We start from the raw sequence: 25,791 nt of genomic DNA, 5'->3' as shown, positions 1-25,791 counted from the left end.
GGGTATTACTATGCAGTTCAGACTGGCCTTGAACTCACTTTGTAGCCCAAACTCAAATTTACAGCAATCCTCCTGCCTCAGCTTCCCAAGTGCTTGGGATTACAAGCATGAATCACCACACCCAGAAATATCCTTTCTTTCTGTACACCAATATCCACTGACATGTGAATAAATAACTGATAGATGGATATATAACAAAAAATGCATATTTTTTGTTATCTAGTCACCTGTCAGTGGATATTGATGGTGTTCCATGTTTTGACTATTTTGAATAATGCTGCTAAGAACACTGTGTATACAAATCTCTCTTTAAGACGCTGCTTTTATTCTTTTAGGTATACACCCAGAAGTGGAATTGCTAGACCATATGGTAATTTATTTTTAGCTTTTTTGAGGAACTGCCATACTGTTTTCCATAGCGGCTGTTCCATTTTTACTCCCACCAGCAGTGCACAAGAGTTCCAAGTTCTTTATATCCACAACACTTGTTATTACTTATTTAATTCTCTGCAGTGCTGGTGATGCAACCCAGGGCCTCTCTCATGCTAGGCAAGTGATGCTTACCACTGAGATACATACCCAGCCCATTTGCTGTTTTGTGATGACAGCCATTCTAACAAGTATGAGTTAGTATCCCATGATGGTTTTGATTTGCATTTCCCTAATGATTAGTGACACTGAGCATCTTTTCTTATGCTTATTGGCTATCTGTACATCTTTTCTGGAAAAATGTTTATAAAATCCTTTGCCTAGTTTTCTTCCTTTTCTTTGGTACTGGGATTTGGCCTTTGTACTAAGCTATATCCCCAGTTCTTTTATTATTATTATTATTATTATTATTATTATTATTATTTTCTTTTTGAGACAGGGTTTCTCTATGAAGTTCAGGCTAGATTTAAACTCACAGTGATGCTCCTGTCTCAGCCTCCTGAGGGCTGGCATTATAAGTGTGCACTCTGTGCTTAGTTTATTTTTCGAGACAAGGTCTCACTGAAGTGCTAAATCACCCAGATTAGATTTAAATTTGGAATCTCCCTGCCTCAGCCTTCCAGAATGCTGAGATTATAGGCATGCATCACCATGGCCAGCCCTTCTTGCTATGTATGTAGTTTGAACTGACTTTGAATTTATTATGTTGTCAGGCTAGTCTTGAACTGCTGGTGATCCTCCTGCCTTAATCTCCCAGCTGCTGGGATTATAGGCCTGTACCACCACGCTGGGTTCTGATTATCATTTATATATTCCAGCTGATATTCAAGATATTGAAAATACAGAGAAAGGTTTTATTCTCTTGGAAATTACATTGTGTTGAGTAAAGACTGAAGGGAAACATTAAAACAATGTAGTCTAACACAGTGGCATATGCTTGTAATCCCAGTACAGGCTGAGGCAAATCTACAAATTCAAACCCAGCCTGTACAATTTAGAGACTTAGTGAGATCCTGTCTCAAAATGAAAAAAAAAGAAGCAGGGAAGGGGAATCTAGCTTCTCAGTTGGAAGGTCCCGGGTTCAATCCTAGTACCATATAAACAACGCAAACCTTTTGTAATAGTAAGAAGTGCCACAATCAAAATAAAATAGATACAACTCCAACTGATGGATGAAGGGAGTCAGCTATAGATGGTTTTGTCAGGTAAGATCTCTGTCTCAGAAAGTGATGTTTGGATTGATGATAATAATAGAGAAGGGAGTGCTGGGGATTAGTTCAGCTGCATAAGTGCCTGACTGGCAAGCACAAGGTCCTGAATTCAATACCCTGTAAAAAAAAAGTCAGGGGGGAAGCTAATTGGGGATATAATAGCTCAGTAGCACACCACCTTTGTAGCAAGTGCAAGGCTTTGAGTTCAATGGCTGGTACAAAAAAAAAAAAAAAAAAAGCAAGAATGCATGCAAGGAGAGCTCATTCCAGGTGGAGGGCAAAAAGGAGCCCAGACTACAATGTAGTCAGTAGGCAGGGGGGGAACATTAGGGCTCACAGGTTAACATAATGCACATGGATTTTACTATAATATGAAGCTGGCCAACTTCAAGTATGGAAATCACAAGATCTCGGTAATAATTCAAAAAGATCATTACGTTTCTCTGTGGAGAATGGATTATGGCCTGGGGTGAAAAATAAGGTTCCAATGAATGAATATTCTGTATACTCTTCTTTCGTGCCACTCTCAGCAATTAGGCCCTTCATGTTGTTGAATCTTTGAGTCCTCTGTGTTTCTATGTGTATAGCATTACTTGGACATTGACAATTGGGGTCATTTTGAACGGACTGGATTTTGGTTCACTCTATGAATCTCTTGTAATTCTGTATCTCTAGGTGTGTGCTAGGTTAGGTGACCCAGGCATAGTAGTGCACACCTGTAGAAGACTATGGCCAGAGGACTGCGAAATTCCAGTTCAGCTTGGACAATTTGGTGACAGTGAGACTGTCTCAAAACCAAAAAAAAGAAAAACCAAAAAAAAAAAAATCTCAGAGTTCAAGCTCCAGTACCACACATACGTACACACATGAAATTTAAAGTGACTAAGTAGGATATCATAAACCTTTTATTAATCTTTGGTTAAAAACATATAGATCACAAAGTTTGTATTCTTCTCCCTTCCAGTTTTCTTAATGGGGTCTACCTAGATTGCTCAGGCTACTTTTGAACTTGTGGGCCCAAGCAATCCTCCTGATCCTCTTGCCTCAGCACTGTGCTGGAGTTACAGGTGCATGTCACTATACCTAGTCCTCTCCAGTTTACAAACAAATTATATATATTTGAAATATACAAATATCTCATGATGATCTAAGTATACTCTGAAAAGATCAGTACAATTAAGCTAATGAACAAATCTATTACTTCATGTACTTTTTTTGGTGAAAATACTATATTCTTTACAAATTTCAATATTCATTATAGCCACCATGCTGTACATTAGATCTACAGATGTATTCATCTGTGTTTTTTTTTTCTTCTTCTTGATTTGTTTTTGAGGGTTCCAATATGTAGTTCAGGCTGGCCTTAAATTCACTATGTAGTCTACATTGGCCCCCAAATCAAGGTGACTCTCTTGCCTCAGCTTCCCAGAATGGAGCAATTCCAGGACTGTGCCACTGTGCCTGGCTGTATTTATCTATCTTATAAATGAAAGTCTGTACCCTTTGATCACCGTTTTCCCATTCCTCCTCCTTCCTCCATTCCTAGCTCTGGGTAACCACTAGTCTCTGATTTTATGAGCTTGACTCTTTTTGATTCCACAAGCAAGTGATGTCATATAGTATTTATGTTTCTGTGTTTGGCTTATAATACATAGTGTAAAAATTGCCAGGTTCATCCATGTTGTTACAACTGGCAGGGTCTCCTTCTTTTTGCTTTTCAGACAGGGTCTCACTATGTAATTCAGGCTGGCCATGTACAAACTGCCCTCAAACTCATGGTCAATCTCCTGCTGTGGCTTCCTAAGTAATGGGATTATAGCCCTGTGCCACTATGCCTAGCCTCCTCCTTTTTATGGCTAAATAATATGAGTTTAGTATCCAGAATAAATGTTAACATGCTATTGTCTTTTACAAAGCAATATTTATTACATTGGAGTTTCACAGAGATAAAAGTGTTGAGCTGCTGCAGTGATGGAGGAAATGGAGAGCAGGAACTGAATTTAAAAGACTTTTAAATGTTGGAAACGACAGAACTTTGTGTGACCAGGTATATATGGAAAATAGATGCGCAAAAGCAATTGAGGGCACTGTAGGTTTGAAGCCTGAGGTACTTAACAGCATGGTGGTGGCATTGGGCATTTAAGGAAATGCAGTAGCAGCCTGGGAGTAGGGTGAGGAGACAGATTTGCATTTGGAAGTTTGCATTTGGAAAATGAATTTCAAAGGTTTATGGGAAGTTCTGCCCAGCATTCATTCATTTGTACTGGTGACTGAACTCAGGGAAATACTCTGTTACTGGGCTACATCGACATCCCTTTGTTAACAGTGATTGATGGGAGCTGGGGATATAGCTCAATGGCACAAGCACCCTCTTGCAAGCAAGAGGATGTGAGTTCAATCCCTGGTACCAAAACAAACAAATAAATAACAAACAAACCAAAGCCACTTCCCACCCAACAAAAACAGTGACTGATGAAGCCAGGAGAGGAAAAGAAACTACTGGAAGGAAACTGGGGAAGAAGTGACCAGCGCAGCTCCAACGAAACAGGAGACAGGAGACGCTCTTATGGACAACAGTTAACTGCTAGTTTATTTACGGGGGCTGTGGTTTATATATTTGGCCGTGACCAATCACATGCTGCCACAAGGAAGCAGGGCGGGAATGGGATGCAGGCTCTGGATACTATATCCAGCTGTGGCCAATCAGGAGTTGCCACAGAGTACGGAGTAGAGCGCGGGGTGCGCACGGGTTGGCTAATTTAAAGAGGGACGTAGCGCATTGCGGAAGCTAGCGTGGTCCTTAGTCCCGGGTGGGGTATGGTATGTTGAGCGCCTGCGCCCAACAAAGAAGGGCTCATTTTAAACATTGCTATATAATTGAAAGGGAGAGTGAGTTTTGAGGGTTTTACTGTGTCCTTGAAATGCAGGCACAGGTACCTCTTTATCCTGTAAACCTGTTCATGTCACCATTATTTTACTAAAGTAATGTCTGTAGTTCAACATTTTAACATTAAGGAAAAACACAAACCTTGAAATGAGGGCAGAGGTAATATAAAGTGTCCCAACAAATGGGCAATAGTCACTAAGAAGTCTAAAAAAGATCTGCAGTATAAGAATGTTAGTGTGCTTCTAGCACTGTCTAGGGGAGAAACAGAATAGTGGAGGAAAAAATGTTTCAAGAACATGCTGTGTTGGTTGTGTGTGGTGGTGCATGCCTGTAATCCTAGTATTTGGGAGGCACAGGCAGAAGGATTACTGCCTGAGCTACATTGTGAGTTCAGGGCCAGCATGAATTACACAGTGAAACCCTGTCTCAAAAAACAAAACACCAAACAAAAAAACAAACCAAACAAAAAAACCAAACCAAACCAAACCATTGTATTGGACAGAGCATAAGATGCTAGTTTAAATGCAAACTTTACCACTATAAGCCTCATTTATAGATTGCCTCCTCTTCACTAGGGTCTGTGATAGGTGCTTTAAATACTTTAATCTCAGAATCATTATGCCAACACAAAGACCAAGAATATGCTTGTCTCCAATTTGCAGTTAAAGGAACTGAAGATGTAAAAGTTCAAACCTCTGTTGGCACCATTTCCATAAAGGAAATGAAAGATCTACAATTTTACCCAGATCTGTGTGACTTCCAGGTGCTTTCGAATACAGCCAGTAGATTTCAAATCTAATAGTCCATCAGATTTTCCAGAGAACATACTAAAAAACACATTTTTTCCAGACTCCCACTCAAGACTAACTCAGATATTAATATTAGCATAGTACAGTCCTTTTCTTTCAAGGTTAGGATTAAAAGTAATGCAGAATATTAAAATGTTTTATAAATGTCAAGTTTAACAGATATATTTATAATGTTATTACATATACATATCTTATTAATTTTATTTTCTAGTCAAGAAACAATTTTCTGATAACTAGGTTTATGAGGTACACAGCAACCAGAAGCCTAATCTGTAGTTTGGTAGCATCAGATTTTTGACTTGATATCATTATACTAAATTAGTATCTTTAATTTCTAGTATATAGTTAAGAGCTCCTGGGCCCAGGGGCTTAGCTCAGTGGCACGAGCACCTGCCTGACAAGCCCAAGGTCGTGAGTTCAATCCCTAGTATATATCTAAAAAACACGTCATCATCCACAATTGCAAAAAGCAGAAATAAAACAAGAGGTAAAGAGCTCCTATGTATCTGAGGAGGGCTAGTCAAATTCCTCAAGCTTGATCATCTTTTTAAGAACTGATAGAAGTTTGACACCAACAAAACAGAGCAATGGAATTCATAAGGTATTGTTTTAAGTAGAAGATTCATTGAATTAAGATTAGGTTTGGGCCTGGGGGGATGCTTGAGAATAAAAAATTAATTTATGTTATGACACGAAACTATCTTTTCTGTCTTAGCAGATAGTGTTTTTCCCAGTTCCACTACACTATAACTGGTATTAAGTAGAACAAGCAACTGTGATAGGGACGTGACCTTGGATTTTTTAAAAGCCTCCGTTCCTCTCCCTGCTCTTTTGTTCTTAAAAAAATGTAGCTATTATTTCTGCTGTCAGATGGGGTAAGTTGGCGCTTGGGGTAAGTTGTAAGTTCGTATTTTTACACTGACCATAACAGGCTGCTTAGTTTATTTGTGGGTAGACACCTTTGGTAATCTTCATCTACCGTCACCCAGTCACTCCACAGAGAAAGGTTAAGCGATTCCCCAAGATCACACAGATCTAGTGATTGGGGAGGAGGGACCAAAAGCGCCGGCTCTACCGTCACACTCCCATAGTTGCCCAAATGGTCTCATTTGGAGCCCAGGGGTCCGCAACACAAGGGAACTCTGGAGGAACGCCCAAGAGGTGCGAGCCAGGAGCTGGGGAGAGGTGGCTTTCCCAGCATGCTCTGCAGCGCACCGAGGGGCACCAGACGCATCCCAGCGTGCACCGGGGAGCGCCCAAGGGCGACGGCTCACGGCTTCTGGTCGGGCCCGCGAAGTTAAACCAGTAGGTGCGAGCTTACTTAGTTTCGGAACCCTGCTTCTTGTTTCCCCTTCAAGGATATAAACCCATGAAATCAGGAGAGGAGGACCTCCGACTGTTCTCCCTCTCCGCGTGCTAACCACTCAGGTCGCCGCTTCGAGCGCGGTGCCAGGTGATTAGCGAGGAGGGGCGGGCCGCGAGCGGCACGTGACCAGGCCTGACAGCCAATCACCAGCCCAGTGGCCAGGCAGCGCGAGGATTCCTGACCCGCGAGCGGCGCGGCGCGTGGGCCGGCCATCGTCAGTCCTGGCAGGTACGCGCAGGCGCCTTTCTCGCCACGCGCTCCGTTCATCCCCGCGCGCCCGGTGGCGAGTCCTTGGCGCGAGGTGCTAAGAGGCTGTTGTGTGTGTTTCCTTGGGTAGGAGGATTGCGAGGGTGGGGGGGCTTAGGTCACGTGCTTGCTCTAGCCAATCGCAGACCGAGGCACTCCAATTGCTTTCCCCAGCTCTCCGGGGTGCGACGTGTTTGGAGAGGTTCGGCCCAGCCCTACCGGTCTCTGCGCTCTTTCGAAGCGCGTGTTGCAGCCTGGAAAACCTGGCCACTGCATTTCGTGGTGTGCCCCTCCGCCGTTTGCGCGGGCGACAAGTCTCGGCAAAATGGCTGCTGGAAAGAGTCGCCTGCCGGGGCAGCGCCGGGTCCGCGTGAAGGTCACATGACGAGGTTGGCAGCGCGTGCTGCTGGCGCGGGGAAGGAGCCGGGGGAGGGAGGGGCATGGCGAGTCACGTGTCTTCGATATAACGGCCGGGGGCTGGTCTTGTGGCCGGGGGCCATATGGTCTGCTTTTACCCCTCCCACGTGGAAGCGTAGCGAGCGTCGCCAGAAACTGCGTGACGTGGCGCGACGAGCTGTGGTCTCGGAGTTGAAAGACCTGTGCTCCAGGCGTTTGGCTAGTTTTGTAATGTTTCAGGTCTGTTAGGGGCATTCTTTTTAAATTGAGCAACTGCTAGTATCTAATCCCAGGTAACTACCAAAGCTAAGGTGGGCTGGGGTTGTAAGTCAGTGGTGGAGTGCTTTTTTAGAATATCGGAGGCCTTGGGTTCAATCCTAGACAGCAAATGATTAACAGTTATGAGACTCCACATAACTTCTCCACACCCCCCGCAAAAAAAGAAAGTCACTATCACCCAACCATTACAGTGATGTGATCTTTCCACCTCTGCCTCCTGAGTAGTTGGGTCCCAGCTTAAGTGCTATATATTTCTTAATCCTTTAGTTCTCATACTGAACCAGTGAGGTAAGGCTATTGCACCCGTTTTTACCACAGTAAAATACCTATTAAGTAAGGGACCCAACAATAATATATTTGGTAATTTTGTATGATCTTAGCCCTTTTAAAAAATGTTTCTTTTTAAAAAATTTTAGATAGGGTCTTACCATGTAGCCCATGCTAGCTTTCAAACCTTGGCAGTCCTTCCTCAGCTTTCTAAATGCTGAAGTTATAGGCACATGCGACACATGCAGCTTTTCTTTTTGTTTTTAAAATTTTTATTTTTTAAAATTTATTTTTTTGAAATGAGGTCTATGTAGTTAAGGCAGGCTTATTTTTTTTGAGGCAGTTTCACTCTGCAATTCAAGCAGGCCTTAAACTCACTTTGTACCCAGGCTGGCCTTGAATTCAAAGGAGTCCAACTTCTGCCTCCCAAGTGCTAAATTTTTATTTTCATTAATACATGTTTGCAGTACAGAAAGATTACATGCATTGTGGAGAGTTAGTTCATGTGCATAATACATCTTAATTCTTTTTATGGCTTCTCCTTTCTAGACTTTCTTTTAAAAACTTGACAAAAATTATAAAATTTGTTTGGATGGATGCATTTTTTTTTTTTTTTTTTTTTTTGCCTTTTTCCTTTTTACTGGCATCGAGGATCGAACTCACGACTGCCTGCTTGCAAGGCAGGCGCTTATGCCGCTGAGCTAAATCCCCAGCCCTGGATGGATGCATTTGTATAGAAGGAAATTTCTTTTGTCTTTATTTTTGAGACAGGGGCTTGCTATATAGTTTAGGCTGGCCTTGATTTCACTGTGTAGCCTGTCTAGTGCTGGGATTTCAAGAAAGGGCTTACCTTATCTGGTGGAGTCTCACTGTGTGTAATTCAGGCTATTCTCAAACTTGTGATCCTCCTGTGTCAGCCTAAGTGCTGTGGTTTGGCATGTACCTTGTCTCAAAATATGAAATAAAGGTTTGGGAATGTAGTCCATTATGAAGGTCCTGGGTTCAATTCTTATCGTATGTCAATTAAAAAAATCTGTTCTTGGACTCAGCAATTTTTTCTGTTAAGGCCCTAGTTGGTAAGTTTGTTGAATTCCATGTTGTTTTTGAAGGACTTATTTTTGGTCGTTTTGAAACAGTCTTGTTATGTGAAACACTTTTTTAAAAATAATAACAAAAAACTGGAAAAAATTAGAGGAGATTCGTTAGGTAATTGTGGGACCTTTTCTTTTTTCTTTCTTTTTTTTGAGACAGGGTCTTGCTATGTGGTTTAGGCTGGTTTTGAACTCACTATGTATCCCAGACTGGTTTTGAATTTGGGATGATCCTCCTGCCTCAGCTTCCTGAGTGCTGGGATTACAGGCATGTGCCTCCATGCCCAGTTAAATGTGGGACCTTTATGAAGAGGAGTACCTTTTGGCTAGTGAACATAATATAGATTTCTCAATGCCTTGGAAAACGTTATATATATAATATATATAAATAAAAGATTACAAAGCTATGTGTAATATTTTTGTAGGAATATATTTGTATGTCCTTTACATAGAAATCTAAAAAGATGAAATAAATGTAAATAGTGTTTTTGAGTGTAGGATTTTGGATAAACTATTATTTTTTTTAAACTTTTTTTTGGTCTGTATGTTTTATTTCTTTTTTATTTATTTATTTTTGGTACTGGGGATCAAATTTACAACCTCATGCTTGCCAGGCAAGTGTTTATGCCATTGAGCTAAATCTCCGGCTATTTTTTTGGTTTAGTTACAAACCTATAGAAAAATTTCTAAGATATTACTGATAAGGAGGATCTCAGCATTGGGAGACTGAAGCAGTAGCATTGAATGTTTGAGCCCAGCCTGACGCTTTGTCTTAAAAGCAAAAGTTTAAAATGGTGAGGTGGTATGTGCCTGTAATCCCAGAGTTCTGGAAGGCTAAAGAAGATCCGAAATTCCAGCCTATTCTGGACAATTTACGGAGATGCTGTCTCAAAAGAAAAAAATGGACTGGGGGTGCAGTTCAGTGTAAAGGCCTTGGTTTAATCTCCAATACTGGAAAAAAAAATACAGAACGTTTCCATGCCCAGGACCCAGTTAGATCTTGTACCAATATCTTTTGTTAGTATGGCATCTTTATTATAATTAGTGAAGTTAATGGCAGTTATTTACTATAATAATGAAGGGAAATTATTAATACAGTATTTTTATTTTTTTTTTGCAGTGTTGGGAGTAGAACTGAAGACTTCTACCATTTAACTAACTCCCTACCCCTATACACTTTCTTTTTTTCTTCTTTTTTGTCTTTTTCCTTTTTATTGGTACGGGGATCGAACTCACATCTGCCTGCTTGCAAGGCAGGTGCTTATGCCACTGAGCTAAATCCCCAGCCCCTCTTTTTGATTTTTTGAAACAGGATTTTGCTATGTATTGCAGCCTGTTTTAACTCCATTATGTAGCATAGGCTGGCTTTGAACTCAGGTGATCTTCTGACTCAGCCACCCAGTGCTGGTATTACTTAGCCACCCATGCTGGTATACACCATCATGCTTGGCCTTAAAATTTTTTTTACAAAGATACCATTTATCTTTATTTTTTGAGTTTTATTTATTTATTATTTGTTTGTATTAGTACGTGTTTGTAGTATATAATGATTACATTCTCTGTAGGGAATTAATACATGTATATATTTTCCCTTCTTTCCTTCACCACCTTTTATTTTTCCACAGTCAGATCCATTTATATATAGGCCTTATGGGGTTAATTATGATATATACTGTAAACCTGGAATTTGTATTTTAGTAGGTACCCAATGAGTTAATAAATGGTATGATTTCAGGTATTGTTGAAGTGCTGTAAAGAAAATAGCACAAAGATAGCAGGATTAGTGGGTTTGGTGGTTAGATGAATTCCATCGATGGCTCTCTGATGCAACAGTTGAGCTGTGACCTCAATGATGAGTAAGCCGTGCCAGAATATGGAACATTTCAAGGAGTAAAAATGCTAATGCAAAGCTTTGTGAGGAGAATCAGTTTGGAATTCTGAAGCAGAGTGCCTGGGGTATTAAGTGATAGAGATGGTATGGTGTATTGTAGTAGGAAATGAGATTGGTAGATTGATAGGCTCAGATTGTATGGAGTCTTGTAGACCATAAAGATTCTAGATTTTGTTTCAATTGTGATATACTCCATTGAGCAGTATTATGAAGTAAATAGTACAGTGTAATTTGTTCATTTATTTATTGGTCTTTTTGAGACAGAGTTTCACTATTCAGTTAAGGCTGGCCTTGAATTTACTTTGTAGCCCTGGTTGGCCTCGAACTTGCAGTGATCCTCTTGCCTCAGCCTCCTGACTCTTGGGATTACAGGTATGCACCACCACACCTGGCTCTCATTTATGTTTAGAAAAAAATTTTTTTTAAAACAGATACATGTTTTTTCTATCCTTGCTGAGACAAAATATCCAGTGACAAAAGTCAAGGAGGAAAACGTTTATTTAATTTACAGTTTATAGATGTTTCAGTCCTTAATTGGCTGGATCTAATGTAAGCATTACAGAGGAGAAACTTTCAGGATGGGCAGAAGACAGCAAAGCAGTAAAGGAATGACCACAATCCTTTTCTATCCTTTATATTTTAACCAGGCTACTTTAAATGGGTAGTAATCACACCCTTAGTCTTAGTGTCCTTGATCCTAAACATTGCACCATAAACCCAGTTATAGCGTCACACACTAGCTCTAGCCACCTCTTAGAAATGACCAGTGACCAGATGAGGATTTGAGGGAGCATCTGTACACAAACCATAACAAAGATCTTGCTTTGTAGTCCAGGCTGGCCTTGAACTCACTGTGTGGCACAAGCTGGTCCCAAACTTGCAGCAACTTTCTTGCCTTAACTTCCTGAGTTCTGGGGTTATAAAACTATGCCATCACACCTGGCATTAATTTATGTTTTCAAAATACACTTCCCTGTAGAAGCAAGAGGTACAGAAAGAGACCATTTAAGAAGTTGTTGGAGTTGGATGTGGTATTATATGCCTGTAATCCTAGCTTTTTGGGAGGAAGAGCTTTTTGGGGTGCAAACTTGAACCCAGATTGGGAAGAAATTTGAGGTCTTGTCCCAAAACAAAATAAAACAAGCAAGGCTAGGAATATAGCTCAGTGCAAAGGCTTTGAGTTTACTCCCAGTACCACCAAAACCAAAAAAAAGTTGTTGAGATGGTTATGAGAAACTCTTTGACCAGGGAGGTAGTGAGATGCGGTTAGATTAGCTGTGGGAAGTGAAGGAGGAGAACCCAAGATACTTATACATTTTGAGGTAGAGCATCTGGTTCCATTTAACGGAGATGAAAGACTGGAAGGAGCTAATTTGGATGGAGAGTTTAGTTGGCTTTTTTGAGTTTTTGTGCCTTATGCTTGAATCCTAGCAGTAACTGTTACTTTTTTTTTGTCGTTTTCATTTTTATCAGTACCAGGGATCAAACTCAAGACCACATACTTGCAAGGAAGGTGCTTATGCTGGTGAGCTAAATCCCCAGCCCCAGCAGTAACTGTTGAGTAGGCAGTTGACTTGAAATCGGGAGCGAAATCGGGAGCCCAAGGGAAAGATCAGAGCTATACATTTATGATGTCATCGATAAGCAGATGATATTTTAATACATTGAACTGATGCAGTCAGCCGGAAAGTAGAGAAGAGGGGCCGTGGCTGAGCCCAGAGACTTTGTTGAAATCGTGGATAGGAATATATTACGTTTAGATTTGCATCTCCCTTCTTTTCCCTCCTCTTCGCTCTTTGTTTTCCTCTTCCTCTCTCCTCTTCCCTTCCTCTCTCCTCTCTTCCCCTAATTGAAGCCAGGTTTCTCTACCACTGAGCTACATCCTCTGATCTTTTTTTTTTTGTCTTTTTGAGACAGGGTCTCTATGCAATTCGGGCAGGCCTTGAGCTCACTTTGTAGGCTGCCCCTACGGATATCAAGCAAGCACATACCAGGCTGGTCTCAAACTCACAGCGATCCTCCTGTCTCAGCCTCCTGAGTGCTGGGATGACAGGCGTGAGCCACCACACCCGGCCATCCTTTGATCTTATATTTTTATTTGAGATTAGCTTTCATTAAGTTGCCCAAGTTGGCCTGAACCTGGGATTCTCCTGTCTGAATTTCCAGAGTAGCTGGGATCAAGTAGGTGAGGGCCACTGTACCTGGCATTTTAGATTTCTTTTGTATTCACATTAGTACAGGGTTTACTGAGTAATGTCTAAATGGTGTAATATTCAATAATGTTCTTGAGATGATTACACTATAACAAGGATATTGCTACCAACTGGTTTTTGCCATTTTCTTGCCTAAATGTTTCCATTTTTCTCTTCTTATTCAAGCATATAAATTCCAAATTTTGCAGTTTAGCAGTTTAGACCATCATGTCTGGTTCTGCTCTACATTTCTTTCCTTTTTTTTTTTCCACAGTGACAAATACACATTTATTAAAGGTAGGAAAAACAGGGTCTGCAGAGGGAATTTGAGCCAAGTGAAAGTAGGAAAAAGTAAAAAGAATACACCCTACAGCATAAAAGAAGGGCTATTGTGAAGTGATATGATAGGTTCTCTCTGCCTTATCATCCTTGCTATCTTGCTATGCCAGTGTGCACTAGACTTTTGTAGTCCTCTAGACCCCTCTACCCACCTTTTTTTTTGGGGGGGGGGGAGGTGAGTCTTGCTATGTAGTTCAGGGTGGTTTTGAACTCGCTGTGTTACCTAGGCTGGCACTGAACTGGTGGCAATCCTCCTGCCTTCGCCTCTGCAAGTACTGGTATTACAGGCCTGTGCCACTATGTTTGGCTTCTGTTTTTTGGTGCTAGGGAGTTGAACTCATGACCTTGAGTTTGCCAAGCAGGCACTTAAGCTGCTGAGCTAAACCCCTGGCCCTGTTTGGCTTCTAAAATACTGTAGTTTTTCTCCTTCTCTTTCTGTGCTTTGCCTCACAGCTCTACTCAGTTTTCAGTGCATACTTTACATTTGGTATGTAATTTCTCCATATAGTAGCCCAAACTGACCCTTCAGAGCTATAGTTAGTATCTGTTTTTGGCAAAATATTTTGGTCAGCTTTTTGTTTCCCCAGTGCTTGTGGTAGATGCTTCATCATAAAAGCAAAAGTTTAGAAGTACTAACTAGCCTTGTAGCCCATTCGTGTAATCCCTCTTACTTGGAAAACTGATGCTGGAGGTTCACAAGTTAGGGATCAGCCTCATCAACTTAATGAGACCCTCCCTCAGAAATAAAAAGACTTAGGGTTACAACTCAGTGGTAGAGCTGCTTGCCTGGCATGCAGGAACACGTGTGTGTGTGTTGGGGGGAAGGATTAAAATTTTTGATTTGACAAAAGGGTAAGTTAAAACTAATTCTTACAATATACAGATGTATAGAACATTAACTTAAATTTTAGCATCTTCTTAGTGTGGCAGTTTTTTGGTTTTAATGGTATTCATTGTGGTATAATTTAGCCAGTAAAAGTTTAATGAAATGATGTCAATTAGGAGCCTCTAGTGTTTTAATCTCTAAGGTTGAATAATGCTTATTATTTGCATGTAAGTTATTATAATAGATTTTTCCTTCACTTATCCACTTTGCCACCCACCTTCTCAGTAGTCAAGAATTCTATTTTAGCATTACACTTTTACTTTGAGCTCTTTGCTGAAGAAGGAACCTGATGTAATAAATCAAGTAGAATGAGCAGTACTCACCCTAGGAATGTCCTTTAAATTATTGTGCGGAGAGCTTATGTTGTGTATTGTAGGTGTAAGAGCTGCAGTCTGTGAGCCCAAAGTAGTTTTGATTATTTTGTTGTTCAATTGTGAATGTATATTGAGTGCCTACTATATATGGATGGTGTATGAAGTATTGTGATGGCCCCCAAAAGAAAGACATGGTATCTGCACGTTAGGCCCAAGAAAGTTTAGTTGAGGACTGAAACATAAGATTAAAAAGGAATTTAATCTTTTTGTTTTTTGTTTTTTTTTGAGACAGGGTCTCGCTATGCAGTTCAGGCTGGCCTTGGGCTCACTTTGTAGCCCAGGCTGGTCTTGAGCTCGCAATGATCCTCCTGCCTCAGCCTCATGAGCCACCACGCCCGGCTCAGAAATTTAATCTTAAAAACTTACCCAGATTGTAAGATAAGGTTTGAAAAATTGTCCAAACAAAATTAGCACAAATCCTTTTTCTCAGTGAACTGAGAGAAACCAGTAGTATAACCACCTTTACTATTTTGTGTATACATATTTTTTCCTTTTTCCTTTCTTCCTTTCTCCTTTCCCCCATTTTAGTTTCTTTTGAACAGTTTCTTCCCATTTCACAATATCTATTGTACATGTTGGATCTTATTTACTCTTTCAGCTTCTCATAAATAGGAAGACAATACAATGTTTACATGGGCCTGATTTACTGCTCTTATGAGTATAGTCTTGAGTTATATCCATTTACCTATAAAAGTCTTAAGTTTATCCTTTATGGCTGAGTACCTCTACTGTATACCAAATGCTTTATTCTTTTTTTTTCTATACTGGGGATTAAACTCAGAGAGTACTGAGCTAGTTTGTCCTTTCTTTCTTTCCTTCCTTCCTTTCTTTTTTTAATGTTTTTGAGACAGGATCTCACTATGCAGTTTAGGCTTGCCTTGAGCTCACTTTGTAGCCCAGGCTGGCCTCAAACTTTCCCAGTCCTGCTACCTCCTGAGTGTTGGTATGATAGTGTGTGTGCTACCATGCCCAGCTCAACCTTCTTTGTATACCTCTGCTAGCCTGTTTATATGCTTCTAGGTTTCTTTCTTTTAATTGCAAGTTTTTGTTTACTTATTTTTTAACCTGAGACTTGCACTAGGTTACAAACCCCAGTCCTTTTTAATTTTTTGTGAAACAGGGTTTAATTGGCCCAGGCTGGTGTCAAGACTTCATCCTACTGCCTTAGCTAGTGTTCAGTATGCTGGTATTGTAGATAATACGCCACCATACCCAGCTTCACATTTTTTTTCAGATTGTTCTTAATAAGTTTTTAGTGCTTCTTTCAGTGAATGTAATCAAATTGTGACCAACTCATTTTGTTTACTTAGTTTTATGTCATGTCTCCTTCATACACGTTTGTTTATCAGTACTACATGCATGTACTACTTTCAAGTTAGGTCTTGGCAAATGTTATGGATTAAAAACTGATGGTCAACTTAACGCCAGCTGAATTAAATCACCATGGTGCTCAGTGTAGATGTTCCACCTGAGGAAAGTTGCCAGCATAAATAGAGATGTGGAGAAGAAGAGAGGTGTTGAGGCATTATAGGTTTTCCTATAATCAAACACGTTTCCTCAAACGTGTTGCTGTTTGAACCATTGGTTCTCCTGGAGAAGCTCTGGTCCTTACATTGACCATTGCTTCCTGGCTCCAGAGGGGAAGACGTGTGCTGATTAATCTCCAGGATGAACTCCTCATGCTGGCTTCCTGGCATTACTCGACTGTGCATATTGTTGGAGGAGCTCAGGGCCTCCGTGTTGCTGAGGATGGCTGTGGTACTTTTCAGGGCAGCCCTGATCTTTGTTTTGAGCGTGACTTCTAGGTTCTAGCGTAGAACTCTCAACCTACCAAGCTCCTTTACCCTGCTAAGCATAGACTTTCTAGCTTCCACTGCTGACCTTTGAGCCTTCCCAGCAGCAAAGATATGTAAAAGAGACTGGTGTGAGTCCTTCTTGTGGGCTCTAGACCTACTATTGGACTTGTGGGAGGCATTGTCACGAACGCTGGGTCTTCATCTGGACTCATGTAGGACATTGCTGTGAGGTTCAGACCCTTGGTTGAATATTCTGTCTTTGGTGTTGTGGATAGATTTCCTGCAGTTTCTTGTGTTAACTCTGAGTGACCATCATAAAATAATATTATAAATTCCACATCCTGATTTTAATTGTTCTTTACACAACCCCTAATTACAACAGCAAGCTTTTCCTATAAAAGGGTGTGATAGTAAATATTTTAAGCTTTTTTGGCCTGTTTCCAAAAACTATTTAAAAATTTTTTCTTGGGGCTGGGGATTTAGCTCAGTGGCATAAGCACCTGCCTTGCAAGCAGTCAGTCATGAGTTCAATCCCTGGTACCGGTAAAAAGGAAAAAGACAAAAAAAAAAAAAAAAAAAAAATTTTTTTTCTTTCTTTTGTCTTTTTGAGACAGTTTCACTATGTAGTTCAGGCTGGTCTTGAAGTCACTTTGTAGCTCAGGCTGGCCTCCAAATCACAGTGATGCTCCTGCTGCAGTCGCCCAAGTGCTGGGATTATAGCTGTGTGCCACCACGCCTAACCTCAACTCTTTAACTGTAGTATGAAACCAGCTGTAGACCATCTATAAAGTAATGAGCATGGCTATTTTCTAAGGAAGCTTTATTTATAGACACTGAAGTTTGATTTGATTTGATTTTTTTTTTAAACTGGATTTCACTATGTGTTCCAGATTGGCTTTTTTTTTTTTTTTTTTTTGGGTCTTTTTCCTTTTTATCGGTACCGGGGATCGAACTCATGACTGCCTGCTTGCAAGGCAGGTGCTTATGCCGCTGAGCTAAATCTCCAGCCCCCAGATTGGCTTTTGAATTCACTTTGTAGTTCAGATTGGCCTAGACTTGTAATAATCCTCCTGCCTCAGCCTTCTGAGTGCTGGGATAACAGGCGAACCACCACACCCGGCTTGAAATTTGAATTTTATATAATTTTTACATGTCATAAATTTTATTAATTTGACTTTTCAAACCATTTAAAAATCCAAAAAAGAAAATTCAGAAGCTGTGTCTGGTGTTGTGGCATACCTATAATTTCAGGTCCTCAGGAGGATGGCAAGTTGGAACCTAGTCTGGGCAATTGGTTCTGTCTCAAATAAAAATTGAAAAATGGCTGGAGATGTAGATCAGTGTAAGATCCTAGGTTCAATCCCCAGGAGCAAGTGGAGGACTAGGCAGGTAGCTCAATGGTAGAGCACTTGCCTAGCATCATCAAGGTTTTGAGTTCAAGCCCTAGTATTGCAAAAACACTCCCCCTCTAATTCTTGACTTGTGGGCCTTAATGAAAACAGAGAACTGGATATGGCCTAGCGGGTCTGTTCTCTCTCTTTTTTATTTTATTTTTTTTGTTTTTGAGACAGAATCTTGCTCTCTGATTGAGCTCACTTTGTAGCCCAGACTGGTCAGGAATTTGGTAAAGTTCCTCCTGCTTTAGCCTCTCAAGTGCTGGGATTCCAGGTGTGTGCCACCAAATCTATCTCTCAGATTCTGTTCTCTAGCCAGCCACGCTGGTGTACCTCCCTTACCCAACTAGTTCTTCCCTAAGTGAGTCTCAAGGTCAAGGAGTTGTTTTGGATACATTGTCTAGTAGTAAAACTGCTCTGTTCAAACTTTTATCATTATGCTTATATGACTATAATCCTTTTTGGTGTGGCAAATTATAGATAATAGAAAGCCATTGAAACAATTATTTATTTATTTGAGATGGGTCTCTATATAATTCAGGCTGGCCTTGAATTCAAGGCAGTCCTTCTGTTTTAGCCTCCTGAGTGTGAGGATTATAGGTCTGCACCACCATGGGCAACTATTGAAACAATTTTTAAGTGTATGGTTCTTTTTCTTTTTTTTTCTTTCTTAAAACAGAATCTCACTACGTAGTTCAGGCTGGCCTTGTACTTACTATATAGCGTAGGCTGGCCTTGAATTCACAGTGATAAAATGGAAATGTAGAGTCCTGTGAGAATTTGGTCCCCTAGTTTGGAGTGGGTGGGCAAAATACTTGTGTACCTTCCACCCAGGTGATTTTATCAGGATTATGCATATGTTAGTGACAAATATTTTGCAAGCTGTTAATTGTTTTCAAAATGAAAGCTTTTGAAGACTCAGGTTATTTTGCAGTTTTTAAAAAAACATTATATTTTAAATACAGAATTTTGCAGCCATCATTTTATGTTACTTCGGGGAATTATGAGATAATTAGATTAATATTGGTGCCATTTGAAAAGAGCAGATTTTTTCCAGGTTTTATTTCTGTGCAGAAATATACTAAATTTCCTCATATGCTCCTTAATTTTACTGCCTTCTGAGTGTAGTGCTTAGACTAATGATGTAAGTAGGACTAGACCTTCTATATCACTTTTTTGTAGTTCAGCATAGCTTTTAACTCACTGTTAGCCAAATCTGGCCTTGAATGCTTGATGTTCTTTCTCTCACACCCTCCCAAGTGCTGGGATTACTGGCATGCTACCTTGCCCAGTTTATATCATCTTTAGTGGGAATAGGAATCATTAAAAAACTATGTTACTTGTTTAAATGTCATTTATCTTCTTTTTTGAGCTGTAAATGAGGAATTTTATTTTTTATCATCGGAGAAGTAGGTAGATGTACATAGTACAATTTGATCCTTTTTAAAAAATCTTTCCCTCCAGCCTCTCTTCTTCCCTCCTCTAAATTTCCTTCCTCATTTTCATTTATTCTTGTTATTAGTAATTTTGGCTCATGTTTGTGACATAAGATTATATTCACTGACGTTATTAGGTTCCTGTATATGATTTAATTCTACTTACTTCTTTTTCCCCACTTCCTGCACCCCATGCTGGGACTGTTAAAGTTTGTAAGAGATACTTCTTTGTCTCTATCTTTTACTATACTGTTTTTACTTTGGCTTAACTCAAATGAGAACTACCAAACACAATATTTAAGCTTGCTTGTTTGATTGATTTCACTCAACATTGTATTTTCCAGGTGCATCTATGCCTCAAATTTGTCCTCCTCTGAAGCTGAGTAGTATTCCATTATATATAGATACCACATTTTTAAAAAAAATTTTATTTTGAAAGTATACAACAGAACAAGACAGAATAAAGCCAACTAAGATTGTACAGTGAAATTGGTACAGAACTTCACAGCAGGTTACCGGGATAACAGTAATAGGTATCACAGCATATTTTGTTATCTTTATAATAGTTGTTCTTTCAATCACGTATATCAAAATGAAATGAAATATAGAACACTATAGAACCCATCAAAACAGAATATTGAATTGAGTAGTACCATCAATCAGAAAAGAGCAAAACAGGAAAAAAAATATTTGCCTTCAAAGAGATGATAGAAGGAAGTCCCCCTTATTTGCTATGTCAACCTCCCAGGAGATACTCAGATTTCTGGTTCCCATTTGCTAATGGACAGCGGGGGTGGGGGTGGGGGGTGGGAGTGGGGTAGGGAGGGGAGAGAGAAGGGGGATAGGGGAATGGGCTATTTGGCTTTAGGCCATGCATCAGCTTCAGTAGGTTCACTATTGCTTAGCAAGGAGGCAAGCTGGTGGTTTGGTTTCACAGCATCTTAAGTTCCAACATAGTGTGGATCTCAGGAGCTGCTGCTGGTTCTCCCCCTGAGATACCACATTTTTGCTCTTTATTTATTTTTTTTTAAAGGAGGAAAGGTTTACTTAATTCCTAGTTTGTGGAGGTTTCAGTCCATAATCTGCTGGCTCCATCACAGGGTGGCACATGGCAGAAGAGTAACTGTTCATGGTGGTAGAAGACAGCAAAAACAAGAGCAAAAAAACCACATTTTTTTTTTTAATCCAGTCATCTGTTGGTAAATTTACTGTGTAGCCCACTTCAGGATTTAGTTATTATTTTCTCCAAATTTTTATTTCTGGATGCACATTTGATTTTTTTTTTTTTTTTTGTCTTTTTCCTTTTTATCAGTACCGGGGATTGAACTCATGACTGCCTGCTTGCAAGGCAGGCGCTTATGCCGCTGAGCTAACAAATACTTTTGAAAAGGAGAATTAACAGTATTACTAAAGTACAATCAACAGTGTAAGATAAAGTATCCAATTGTTATCTAATTCTGGGGAAAATAATTGCTTTAAATTTTAAAAGTCTAATAATAGTCCCTTTCTCTATTTACTTCTCTGCAAGGATGCAAAATATAAAGAATACTTTCCATGCCATTAAAGGAAAAGTTTCCAAACAGATTTACCTTTGTTTAAAATTAAAAGCTGGGGTGTCATGGTGGTGCCTGCCTGTAATCCCAGTACTAGGAGTGCTGAGCAGGAGGATTACTAGAGTTTGAGACCATCCTGGGCTACAAAGTGACTTCAAGGCCAGCCTGAACTGTATAGTGAAATCCTGGCTCAAAAAGACCAAAACAAAACAAAACAAAAATTAAGGAATTGGCTGGGTGTAGTGGTGGCTGCCTATAATCCCAGCCCTGGAGAGGCTGAGGCAGGTGGATCACCTGGAGTTTGAGGTCACCCTGGGCTATATAGTGAATTTAAGGCCATCCTAAACTATATAGTTAGACTCTGTCTCAGAAACAAAACCAAAACCAACAAAAGATCAGGAAAAAAAAAACAAAAAACAAAAAACCCAAAACCAAACAAAACAGAAATTTAGGAATTGGGTTTAGGTGATTTTTTTTTTTTTTTTTGGAAAATAATTTAGGTGACCAGGCAGTTTTTGTTTCAAACTCTGAAGGTAGGTGGTTTTCTGAAAAAGAAGTCCAAGAGCTGACTTTGGAAGTCTGACCTGACCTTTTACGGTTATATTCAGGTGTTTTTTGTTTTGCAACTATTGCTATAAATGTATTCTTTAACTTCTTATGAACATATATCAAATTCTTTGATACATTTCAGTTTATTTCTTGATGACTTTTTGGTCAGAGGAATTAGGGCAGCAAGGCATTTCCTTAGACCCATGATTTGGAATCCAAGCTTGCCTGTCATCTGTGTTAGTCGATTGATTGAACCCCCAGGTCTTGTGCATACTTTGCAAGTGCTCTACCATAGTGTTATATCCACCGCTCCCCACCTCTTTTTCCTGTTTTTGAGTCAGGATCTTGCCAAATTTCTCAAACTGGTCTTGAACTTGTGACCTCCTGCCTCAGCCTCCCAAGTTGCTAGGCTCATAGGCAGATACCACCATATATACCCAGCTTTTTTCTTTCCGGAGCTGGGGATTGAACCCAGGGTCTTACACATATTACTGAGCATGTCTGGTCTAAGCCTTTCTGAAAATAAAAATGTTACTAGATTTAAGTATACTTATGAGATGGAGTTTCATAATGCACACACAGGGATGTGTGTGTATATGCCAAAGATTGAACTCAGGGCCTTGTACATGCTATGTGTTCTACAGATGGTAAACCACACCCCTAGACCCACTTTCATATCTCAAGTTTGCTACTACAACCCAGAGAAGACAATTAGAAAGGATCAAGAGTCACCGCCATTTTGCTTTGCTGTCCTATAAGATATTGCTTTAGGATACTGGAGAAGGTTGATCACTCCTGCAGCCACAAAAAAATCAGTACACCTGAAGTACACCTTTTAAGGGAAGTATACTTCATGTCAGGCATTGTATTAATCAGCATGCTGTGTTTAAGCATCTTGGCTAGCTTAATCTCCTACGTGATTTCTTTCTCCTGACCTTGCTGTCTCATAGTATGTAATCTATATATCTGTATCTACATCTATGTATACCTATCTATCTATATCTATATATAATTCTTTTGGGGGTACAGGATCTTATAATGTAGTTTAGGCTATCTTTAAACTATGTAACCTGGGCTGACCTCAAACTCAAGATGATTCCCTACCTCAGCTTCCCAAGGATTGGGATTATATGTGTGCCATCACACCTGGCTCTTACAGTAAGCATATTTTAGTGTGGCAGTCCAGAGTTACGCTGTGAAATCAGAGATGCTGATCCTGTGAAAGTCACCAAAACCCCAAATGGCTTTCTATTTTTGATCACTAAAAGTTAAAATCTGAGGGACATGGTGGCACATACCTATAATCCTTGCTACTCAGGATGCTGAAGTGGAAGGAATACAGATTTGAGGCCAGCCTGGGCCATTTAGCAAGACCCTATTTCAAAATAAAAAATTTTGAAAAGGGTTGGGGGATATAGCTCATCAGTACAGGAGTTGAGTGGGGAGCTGCTAAACTCTTCTATGCCCTGTAGGGATCTATGTGATCTAGATCCCCTCTTTTGTGATCTATTGTACCAATTTGCTCCTCACTGTGGTCCAGTGACTTACCCGCTTTTTTCCTGTTCATACGACAGCCTGCTGTCTACTGTCCCTCTCCTTTCCTTTCCCCGCTCCTCGGAGTTTCCCTTTCTTTTTTTCTAGTTGTTTTGAGGCAGAATCTCACTATGTAGTTCATGCTGGCCTTAAACTCACTTTGTAGCTCAGGCTGGTCTCAAATTTAAGGTGATCTGTCTCAGTCTCCCTGAGGGCTGGGATTACAGGTGTTCACCACCATGCTTCACTTCATATGCCCTTTCCTTTCTGGTTCCCTCTGCCTTGAACACTGTTATAGCTTGTTTTCTGATTTCAAATTTTGATTTAAATTTTGATTTTTTTGTTTTTGCTTTTGGAGTCTCTCCATGTAGTCAACAGTAGCTTTAAACTTAGGTGCTTCTCCTGCCTCAGCCTGGGATCACAGGTATGCACCATCATGCTTGGATTGATTTGAATGTTTTGATTCAAATTTTGATTTCTTTTCATTTTGGCCTTTTTTTCCCCTATGGTGTCACTATAACATATATCATACCACATATCATATATTATATTATATGTTTAATTTGCTTGTTTGATATTTCTCCTCATAGAATATAAATAACATGAGGACTAGAATTTGTTCTTTGGTTCTGGGATCAAACCCAGCCATTGAGCTGCATTCCCAGCCTAAGTCAAGGACTTTTGGTTAATGCTGTTTCTGCAGTGCCTAGAATAACAATGGTGCATAAAGTAAGTTCTCAGTAAATACTGACTGAATGACTATGTTACCATAACCCCTGACCTGGGCACTGTTACAACTTTCACTTTGTTAAAGAAGAATTTCTTTTTTTGGTTGTTGTTAAAGAAGAAATTTAAGCCCATGGAGGTTAAATCATTTGCAAGAGTTCTTGTGGCTCTTAACTGTCATGCAGAACAGCCTTATCTTCCATCGTGTCTTTTGTTTTGTTTTGTTTCTTGAGACAGAGACTCACTGTGTATTTCAGGCTGGTCTTGAACTTGTGGAGATCCTCCTGCCTCAGTCCTTCAGTGTAGAGATTACAAATGTGGGTGTTATTATGCTCAGCTGTAATCTTCAATATTTTAGTATTTGTGCTTTGTCATCTTTTATCCTAAACACTCTTGAGGCAAGGACTGTACCTCTATAATTAATTCATCAGAGTGATTCAGGTAGGACAGTTTTCATTGATGATTGCTTGGAGGAGTCTTTGTTTTGATAGTAGTTTGGCACGACAGGAGGAGAATATTTTCTCCTGGACTATGCTCCGCTGGTCTTCTAGTGATTCCATTCAGTCTTTGTTTTTTATTGTCTAACCTTTTGCAACACCAGTCTTGTTTCACTTGATTTAATAGCTCCTTTATGCTACCTGTTTTTTTTTTTTTTTTTTTTGTGTGTGTGTGTGTCTTTTTGAGACAGGGTTCAGGGTGGCCTTGAGCTCACTTTGTAGCCCAGGCTAGTCTCGAACTCACAATAATCCTCCTGCCTCAGCCTCCCAAGTACTGGGATTACAGGCGTGAGCCACACGCCCGGCTCAGCCACCTGTTGTTCTTATGCTTTATAGAAAGGAAGGTGTCTTTATGTGTGTAGTTTAATGCTTTGGCTGTAAGGTTTACAAGACCTTATACTTGAACTAAGGTATCTAGTGCCTCTGCTTGAGGCAGGAACAGGGTGAAGGGATATTCTCACCATATTAGTTCCCTGGTACTAGTGGGCAAGGTATCATATATCAGCCAGGCAGAAAAGGCCTTTTGAGTATATATCTGCCAGTCTAGTTGTAGGGCAAGTATGGCTATAAATGAACCCTGCATAGCCACCCAATACCTGAAGGGGGATAACGGTGAGTGGCACCTTATTTCCCAGTCCATTTTGTATTTTGTATTTACTCAGCTTGTATTTTGTATTTACATGGGATAGGTAGCAGCTGTCCCATGTGTTCATGGAGGGAAGTGACAGTCTCATTCCTTTCAAGATACAAGGGTGCATAAATGTACAAATAGTCATTTCAGGTACCATCCAGGTTCCTTTGTCCCTCACTGAAATGTGCCAGGATTGGGATTCACTTACATAGTTTCTTGCTGTTGCTGAGGCTTTAATCCCTCTGCCAGGACATGTGTTCCCATTTTATCTGTATTACTTATAGGAAGACCCTGTCTTAGTTCTGGAGTCCTCATGAAGTTAAAGTACAGGTCTGGGGAGTTGAGGGCAGCCCACTGTAGGAAAGGGTAAGTTTACCACATACTCAATAGTTAGACTTATTGTGAGTTGCTGCTATGGACCCTGCCTACTGCAAGAAGAGGTTCCCTGCAGGTGTGGCTGGTATCAGCACTATCTATGGTTACAGACACAAAATATAGATGGTACTTGTACTGGTGCATCATATCCATTAAACAAAACACTAGTTGTTTCCCCACTGGGACCTGTGACTTCTTCAACCATTGGTTTTTGTCCTGTCTTGTATTATCAAATGTGAGTCCTCTCCCTTGGAACAGGCTTAAGCTCTAATTGGAAAGTGGTTGGTTGTATTTAGACTAGTTGTATCTCTGTTGCACTGGTAGGTGAATCTTGTATGGCATGCTGGTAATATAACACATGAGTTCCCTAGTCAAGTAGGATTACTGGTGACATTACTGGAAGCCTGCATACTGCACTCCGGCACTATAAACATTAGCCAATGGGAAGGAAGCATGGCTTGTCCTGTAGCCAAAGTGTACGGTGTCTTAACAATAGGGACTTACTGTCCAGTTTTGGCATGCAACCAACTCTATCTGTAGGGTATGGGGAACTCAAGGACCCCTGCTCTGGCTGACAACTCAAGGAGGTATTTCATTCAGGAACTATATTGAAGTACCTTTTCTTACTTGTGTAGAGT

General features: G+C 40.2%; 1 protein-coding gene across 3 annotated transcripts in view; it reads left to right on the top strand.

Annotated features, from left to right (window-relative positions):
- The first annotated feature begins 6,792 nt into the window (after positions 1–6,792).
- The window catches only part of Mga (MAX dimerization protein MGA), a 135,815-nt gene continuing 116,816 nt past the window's right edge, over positions 6,793–25,791 (top strand). Inside the window, exon 1 of one of the 3 annotated variants that reach the window (XM_063250229.1) lies at positions 6,793–6,930. The gene's annotated coding sequence lies outside the window, so the exon portion shown is untranslated. Of the gene's footprint in view, positions 6,931–7,086; positions 7,338–25,791 lie in introns of those variants that run through there. The other 2 variants (XM_063250215.1, XM_063250216.1) reach the window with 2 other exon arrangements.

Source organism: Cavia porcellus, unplaced genomic scaffold, assembly GCF_034190915.1.
Source record: "Cavia porcellus strain 051 isolate PalLab524CR breed Dunkin Hartley unplaced genomic scaffold, mCavPor4.1 scaffold_6, whole genome shotgun sequence".
Taxonomy (NCBI): domain Eukaryota; kingdom Metazoa; phylum Chordata; class Mammalia; order Rodentia; family Caviidae; genus Cavia; species Cavia porcellus.
This window is presented reverse-complemented; position numbering and strand designations above follow the sequence as displayed.